Here is an 8,073-nt window from a genome sequence, read left to right as displayed (position 1 = left end):
TGAAATGAATGAGTGTATATCAATATAAGATTTCTTATATATTTTCAGATATCAATTCAATCCATTATATACGTGAAAACTGTTATATTATTTATTCACGATATGGTCTATTCATGCATTATCTCTATACACATAGACACAGGGTACACCTATTTGTACCCCCAATACTAATTTATATGTCTTCAATATATTACTCCCAGAAATGGTGGAAGATATACTCATGTCACCTGATCTACATATACATTTTACCACAGTAGTATTCTGGAAACAAAATGCAAAGGTCACACTTATGTTAGTACCAAACCCTAAATGGGATTGAGCATTGATTACTAAAAACATCCATGCACATGATGCCTAATGCTCTCATATGTCAATCCTTTTCATGACTACATATTTGTTTCTTCCTGAGATTATATATTGAACCTCAAGCATGTTGAAAATGCCTGATCCTAGCACTCACTTTATATTTTGCCTGATTTCCTAATGTTTCTATAGATATCTGCTTTCCTACATTCTTTCCCCAGTTCATCATTGTGACTGACCCTTCACATATTCTGGCATTTACATTCACTCTCTACCCGAAACACTATTGGTAAAGAACTTTGCTCCAAATCCTATACTCACTCTTCTTCCTAAACCTACTGACTATCTTCCGAATGCTACCGAATATCGCTTTTTGACAGGATGTTCTCTTCGACATTCAATCATCCAAGGTACAAGGTACAATGCCATTGTATATCGATGTATCTGAGACATCTGTGCAGAACATAATTCAAAGCTAAGTATCCCAATCAAGGGCCCGATGCCATTCTGGGCTCTAAATCTTACCTAGATTTATGTTTACATACTTATGTTTCACATATATATTCTTATAAATATTGCAGGTTCCCATTACCATTATTTACCACTCAGAATGATTCCTAACCCAAATTGAACTTGTTATTAACCCTAACCACACACTGTTCCCTCAATCTAACTTAAATTAATTGCAGGGACAGAGTTGGTCTTACAATACAGGAATTTAGGGGATCTTTCACCTGCTGAGAACCTCAAACTTCCATGCAGAAATGATCCCTGGAGAACATGTAAGCAGCAATGAAGGACATGAAAGAGCAATAGTCATCATCCATGGAAAACAACCTGCTCAGGATGAACGGATGTGTCTGAATCAGCCTCTATCTTCTTAATGCAGGGAAGATGGTCCAAAAAAGGCCTGTGTGGAGAGCTGTTTCCGGGTGCATATGATTGATATACCATTCTAACTTGTGAAATTGTCACAGGAATTAGGGGCAGCTTCAATCTAATGGGACCCTTGGAAGCAACTGTTAGGACAAAGTGGTTGCCAAGGGGAGACCACATTCAGTTCCTGATGGATGTGACCTCACCTCACTTATTTGGTGATGAAACTCTCTGAACTTGGGGTCCAGGAAGCCAGGCACCCAGAGCCAGTCCCAGTCCCAGTCCCAGTGGGCTCACTTTTTTGAATTTACAAAGGACAGAGTCAGTCTTTCATGGTACCTACTGATGTGAGGATGGCCAAAGGCTAGGAGAGCTCTGAAGAGGGGCCTTCCTGAGAAAGCTGGTAGTGCCTCAAAGCTGGCTCCTGACAACTTCATAAAGTTGGCCAAGGAGACCAGATCTGAGACAGGATAGGCCATTTTGTAGGAACATTGTATGGCCCACCAGGCAGAGGACACTCCGGATAGACACAGACCTACTTGAGGGAAGGAGGTGCCTTTGTGTGTGTCGGAGTGGGTTTGTGGTTTTGTCTCATGTTCTGAGAACAGGAAGAAAAGTCAGTTTGTTTGGTTTTGAGTGTACTGTTTTCCATAAGTCGTTTGAAAAAGCGAGTGATTCTATGTGTGTGTATCACACTCTGTCTGTTGTTGTAGATATTAGAAAAGAGAATGCATCAGTGGATTGTCCTGTCTATAAGAATGCTTCCCAGCATTCATCCTGCCCAATTTATGAATGGACTTCAGCTTGCCTTATAGATGGGCAACACCTACTATCTTCCTAAGTTCCTGTTTTCCTGAATTCTGGCCACTCTCCAGAATACACTCATGGTTTTGTGTCCAAGATTTGTACCACCTCCAAGCTCTGTGACATTACCATGTACTGGATAGTTGAAGGGAATAGAAGCATCTCAGAAAACTCAGATATCAGTGTGACCAGGAAAGTCTCATTGGAGAAACCTTGCTTTGGGCCATTTGCTTACCTATGGTTCTGTTGCCCTGAATGTCAGGAAGGTCTTTGCCTCAGGCTAAACTTTTTGAAGCCTGAAGAAAACAGTTTTCAAATGGAAATGAATGGGCATTACCTGTGGATATATGCTAAAATGTTTTGGAAAGGGATGTGTCTGAATCAGCCTCTTGGCCCTGCGTGAGGTTGTGGCTTACATTCTCAGCACCAGATAGATCTAAAGAAAAATCCCATGTATGTATCCACAACCAAAATGTGAAAACGATCAGTCATTGTGAATGAAGCCTCGTGTCTTCCTCTTTTAGGTTCCTGACCTCCATCAAGTTAGTATAGGGATCCTTTGTGTCAAATGAGTTTTTCAAACCACTGCAGAGGAGCTTGGGTTTTCTCATGACTCCAAATCACATAAAGAATCTATACCTGACAGTCAGTACGCCTCAAATTGGAGAAGCAAAGCAGTATTAACGGCAGGCCTATTTTATCACTCCTGATTCACAGGAAGGGTGTCCAGGCCACTATGATTTTAGGCAAATGAGGGTTGGTCTCTTTCTTTACTTTGGACACTGTCTTGGGCTGCGCCCCTCATGGTAACCTACAGCCAGAGGTTATGATGAGTGTCTATATGGAAGAAGATGAGGGCCATGTCGGAGTGTTTTGGTTTTAATTGTGGTCATTTGTGTGGAAGTTGGAAGAGAAGACTGGGTTCACCTGGGTTTGAACACAAGTGTGATTTCCCTTAGTGACTGAGTTGTGGAACTGATCTCAGAGAAGTATTGCAAAGAAATGGATTGGAATTTAAGAGGCCACATATGAGAGTCACACTTGAAAACTGAGATCTAGTCCCAGGGTGGCTTTCCACAGAGCACTGGGAATCTCAGCCAGGGTATCACATGATTTTATTTTATTCAGCCATAGTTAAGAGTCAAAAGATACATGGACCTCACATTGTAGACCTCAATGGGCCTGGCTTCAAGTGACATTTTGGCCACTCTTTGGGAAGCCTTGCCTGTGAGAGTGTAAGGGTAAAAGAAACTGAAGTTAAAGCGTAAAAGTTAAAGGGTAAAAAGACCGGGTGTTGTAAAGTTTCTAAGCTGCAAGGTCTGAGTTAAAATGTAAAGGATTAGGTATTGTTAGGTTTCTATGCTATCTGAAGAACCTTAAATCCCTGTAGCTCTTATAACAATACTGGAACTGCCCAGTAAATATTCCCACTGACTCCCTGGTTGTCCAATAACTCGGGACTCTGTGTAACTGTTCATGTAGTCCTTTAGGTCCTAAAACCAATCATTTTGAATGTGTACTCCATTTACAAATGACCTATCCCTCCAGCCTGACCTATTCCTGCCAATGAATGAACTAATCATGTTTAGGAGTTGTTGCTTAATTTTCTCGTGGTGTATAATAATTTGTTAAAGGAGACTCTGATGTATGTAATATCCCCACCCTCCCAAAAGTGTACTTAAGCAGTGCTCATTCCCTGCTCGGGGCTCTGGGCTGTTTTACCTTCTTGAGTGGGCACAGAGCCCCAGCATGCTGGTTCAATAAAACCCCTTGTGCCAATTGCATGAGTGGTCACTTGGTGGTCTCTTTCTCTGACGCTTCGCCTGACCCTTACATTTGGTGCGTTGGCCGGGAAGTGCTCATGGCCGGACAAAGAGGCTCCAACGAACTCCTTTAGTGGGTAAGTAAGTCGCCTCTTCCTCTTCTTCTTCCTACTCCTCTTCTTCTTCTTCTCCTTCTTGTTTTTTCCTTGTGATCGCTTAGAGCTTTTTGTTTTTTTGGCTCGGTGGAGAGCGTGAGCTCTCAGAATTTTTGGTTACGTTTGGTTTTTGGCTCGGTACAGAGAGTGAGCTCTCAGAGCTTTTAGGTTCGGGTTCGGTTTCTAGGTTTGGGTTTGCAGAGTGGCTGCCAGCAGAGAGTGTGGTGGGCAGACGTGTCTTTTAAGCCACAGGACACGTCCTTGCAAGGGACGCGGGGAGCGGCGGATGGACCCTCATTTGGTGAGAAGGGATTCTTCTGCCAACCCGTCAGGTCTTGCCGGCTACTTTTCTTCTCAGGTTGAGTTCACTCTCTGCCTTTAATCTTTGTTTCTGAACTTGTGTTAAACGTTTCCTGTGTGTCCGTGTTAGTGTCATGTTTATATTGTCCTGTCCCTGTCTTTGTTTGAGTAACTCCCAGTATGGGACAAAGCCATTCCACACCTCTGTCCCTGACCCTTGATCATTGGGCGGATGTCTGCTCAATGGCCCAGAATCTTTCTTTTTCAATGAAATGCTGGACCTGACAGACACTCTGCACTTCAGAATGGCCCACCTTTGGAGTTGATGGTCCCCAGGAGGGCCCTTCCACCTCCCTCTAATCTGCAAAGTCAGAGATATTGTCTTTCAGCCAGGGCTGCGTGGCCATCCAGACCAGCAGCCATATATTTTAACCTGGCTGGACCTCTGTAAATTTCCTCCCATATGGGTGAAGTCTTTCCTGGTCCCTGCCTCTACTTCAACCCCTTTCCCCAAGATCCTATCACTCAATACTTCTCTTCCTCCCCTTTTTCCCTCCATTCTCCCTGAGTCACAAAATTGTAGATCTTGGGGTTGTAAACGAATGGGAGCTACATGATGAAATTTGTGTGTCTTTTTGTCTGTGTCTCTGTTAAGTGTGATGGCATTGTTTTACTTTGGACCGATGCAGAGTCCCAAATTCCAAAGGGCCTTAGATGTGTGGAAGTAACTTTAGCTAAATTTTAACCTAATGCTTCTCCTGTGAGGGACCAAAAGTCAATACAACCGCCAGCTTTTCTGTTCTCACCTTTTACACCTCTCTTAGCTGTGTTTTAAAGAATTTTGATAAACTTTATTCCCCTTTGTTAAGCGAGATTAAGGAAGCAGTGTTTTATTTTCTTCCTGTAGTTGGCTTGACCACGCTCACTGCAGAGGGAAATGCCTGGGGTCTAAAAAGTTTGATATCTCACTTAAACTTTTCTCAAACTCAAAAGAACTGCAAGCAGAAGGTGAATTTTTGGGGACCTGACTACTGAAAAGTTAGGAGATGTGAGAAATGCCTAGTGCCTGGGGTCAGACCAAGCCAGAGGAACTAACCCTATAAGTAAAAGGTGGAACTAAGGGGCTCCCAGCAGCTGCCAAAGCTATTTTGCTTTGGGGAGTTTCCTCCTTCCTTACCTGCACTTTAGGGATTACCCCACCTCTATTTTCTTAACTAAGGGGACAATAAATGCAGTAATGTGTTGATATTACAGATTGTTTCTTGGGGATGATCTTGGATAAATGTGTATCTAAAAGATGATTTTTTTATTGTAACAATTTGGTTTTTGAATGGGTTTCTAAAGCATTGTACTATCTTTCAGTTAAAAGTTGGGTTTAAGCAATTGTATAGTTTGATTTCAGATAGTTCATGATAGAAAACATCAATATTTAGCATAAAAAATTAGAAAATTTCAATTTTGAACAGGGTAGTCTGAGAAAATTTCACTAGGTAATCCAGTGCATTAACTTGGGCAATCTGCTTAAATTCAGAAATTTACAGATATTGTTTTAAAGTGTGAACAATAGGAGGTTAACAGATGAAAAAGAGAAACTAAAAGGTTCTAGATATGGATTTAATAGAGGGAAAATGTGTTCTGGATAAGAGAGTCTATGTGATTAAGTAATTAAAAGGGGTTAAGTAAGTGATAAAAAAGGTCTGTGTAAGTTGGTTATGTGTGTAAGCTTTTGAGCAAGTAATCTTAAAAAAAATAAAAATTATACAACTTTGGTTAAACAACAGCTGTTATTTTTCAGTACTTTTCTTGTGCTCTCCTACTCTGCATAATGAAGTTCTTCCAAAACCAAATGCAGAAAGTTTCTAATTAGACTTTCAACCAGCTTCTGCTTAGGCACTACAAGACTCTGATGACCGATGAACACCCAGCATCTTCAAGAGAACAGTTCACTCAGGGCTGAAGCTCACTACCAGGCATGATGGAATGCAATGGACATCAGACAGTGGGAGACAACAAGTTCGGAGAACCTCTTAATCTTCCATCCTAGATTCATGAGTCTTAACGTCCTTCTACGCCCCCTCATGGCCCTTGGTCTCTTTTTTGTCAGTTTCTCAGCATGAAACTTCTGCCAAAAATTGACCTTTGCTTTAATCTTTATCTTCATTCTGTTTTTATTCGCTCTGATTTTCTTCAGGTGCTGGTAACTCCAACATAGCGCCTATCTGGAAGAACTTACCAATAAACGGGTTGCCTGCCATTTATCTAAGTCCTACCATCTCCCCTAGTTCTATAAAAGCACACAGCTTTTTGCAAGGTTAATTATGGTGCTATTAATGAGTTCATATCTTCCAGGTATACAAGTCTGTAAGGTAAAAGCTTCAAAAGAAAATTATATCAACCTCGTGTTCTAACGTTGTATGGTAATTCTGGGCTTAAAAAAAAAAAACATGTTGGAGATATGTTCATATCATTTGTATTCTACAATTGGACTTGTTATCAATAAGATATGTACAGTTCCATGTTACTTTTCACACTGAGATACAATTTACAACACCAAAGTACTTTGCTACTTTTCTACAAATGGGTTAAAAGCTTTCAGCCTTTCTTTAATTCATGTTTTAGGTGTGATATTATGTTTTGTTAGCTAATGTTCATGTAAACTTGAACAACAATTTATGTAAACTTAGTAAAATGATCAGATTCAGAACTATAGTGCTTGAGATTTATTAAGAGCCCTGCCTTACTTGAGATAAGGCTCTGTCCCATCTCACTACATGTGAAAGTGGCGATTAAAGAAGTAAGCCAGATTTCGGTACAGTTAAAGTTGTGTCCAAAAGTAGGTTTTTGCCAAGATTACTAGGATCTCAAATAGAAAATAACGATGTAAAACCCTGCCAGAATTCAAGGTAGCTATTATGTAAGCTAAATATGTTTTTACCCTAGTTAGTTTTGTTTTGTTGTTTGCTTATAGATGGTTTAAGGATTGCCTATTAATGTTTTAAAGAGGTATTGCTTTAAGAACACAACCTGGGTCAACATAAGATAAGGAGTTATCACCTACAAGATAGAGAGATAGAAATTAAAGCCCAGTGCTCTTACTCTAAGGCTGTTAACTTATTTGCTGGATGTTTAAGATCAAGTTTTTAAAATTAGTTAAATTAAAAGGTCCAAGAAAACCAATATTCGGCTCTCGGCCCATGAGTCAGTCTGAATCAGGAAATAGGGGACTTCTCCAGAGGGCTCTGCAACTCTTGGTCACATAACCTCCTGAGCAGGGAGATTAATGAGACCAGTGGAGGACAGAAAGCCAATCAGTGCATTTTCTGTAAAGAGGAGGGTCATCAGAAAGGGGAGACATCCCTGATGCTTCCGAGGGAAGCCACATGGTCAAGCAAGGCCTGGAACCATCCTAAGGTAAATGGCACTAGCAGAACTGAGAAGCTGCTATAAAGTTCCCCCGAGGACTCCCAGGGAAACTCAGCTGACTGTTGACAATAGATAAGAACAAAAGTCAGTTTGACTTGCTTCATCTTAAACACTTAGCAAAGACAGATAAAGCCAAAGCACAGCTGTTCCTGGACATTTTAAATGATAATAATAGTTAAATGTAACTTCCAAAAATAAGTAAACTGGAGGCTACAAAAGTGATTTTCAGACGGGAATGCCTGATAACTATTAAAAGAAACTGCCAGAGTAGTTTTTAGTTTAATGACCACAGATATTCCTAACCTACACAGGTAGGCTTGGTGTTTGCAAGTGTGGTTATCCAGCCCTAACAGAATTAAAGGTTTCTCTATTAGACACACAGGTCATACTAGTAAGAGGATTTTGCAAGATCAGATGACATTAAGTTATTAGACTATATCTTAAAGGAA

The sequence above is a fragment of the Callospermophilus lateralis genome, unplaced genomic scaffold (genome assembly GCF_048772815.1).
Source record: "Callospermophilus lateralis isolate mCalLat2 unplaced genomic scaffold, mCalLat2.hap1 Scaffold_331, whole genome shotgun sequence".
NCBI lineage: Eukaryota > Metazoa > Chordata > Mammalia > Rodentia > Sciuridae > Callospermophilus > Callospermophilus lateralis.
The sequence above is the reverse complement of the archived record's forward strand: the minus strand, read 5'-3'. Positions refer to the sequence as shown.